A 656-nucleotide genomic window follows, 5' to 3' on the forward strand; every position below is an offset into this window, starting at 1 on the left:
AACCGTGACCAATGCCCCCCTTTAGTCCCGGTTGCTGGCACCAAACAGGACCAAAGGCCTTGTGCTGCCCCGTGCCAAAACTTTAGTCCCCCCTCGCTAACTGAGAGAGCTCAAGAGTGGTTTATAAGCGCTACCCGCCTTCCCTCTCGAGCTCCTCTCAAATGCAGGCTTTCGGGCCTAACCCTGCGCTGTGTGCCTGTGGGCCTACTGGGCCTCCTGCGGGCCTGAATCCTGGCCCATGGTAGGGTTTCTAGTCGTATTCAGGCCGTGGGGGCCTAGTAGGTGGCACTTTTTTTTCTTTGTTGCTTTATTTATTTTATTTTGTTTCTACTTACAACAAAATACTTATTGTTGCTATTTTTTCTAGTTTTTTTGTTTTGTTTTCTGCATTATTTATTTTCCTTTGTTTTTTGCTTTATATTTTAATTCTTTTTTTCTTTTAGTTTTAGAAAAATTATGAACTTTCTGTTAGTGCCATTAGTTTTCAAATTTGAAAACACTTTTTTAGTTTTTTTGTTTTCTTTGTTGCTTTATTTATTTTATTTTGTTTCTACTTACAACAAAAATACTTATTGTTGCTATTTTTTCCAGTTTTTTTATTTTGTTTTTTGCATTATTTATTTTCTTTTGTTTTCTGCTTTATTTTTTTATTCTTT

This window comes from Triticum dicoccoides, chromosome 3A (assembly GCF_002162155.2).
Source record: "Triticum dicoccoides isolate Atlit2015 ecotype Zavitan chromosome 3A, WEW_v2.0, whole genome shotgun sequence".
Lineage (NCBI taxonomy): Eukaryota > Viridiplantae > Streptophyta > Magnoliopsida > Poales > Poaceae > Triticum > Triticum dicoccoides.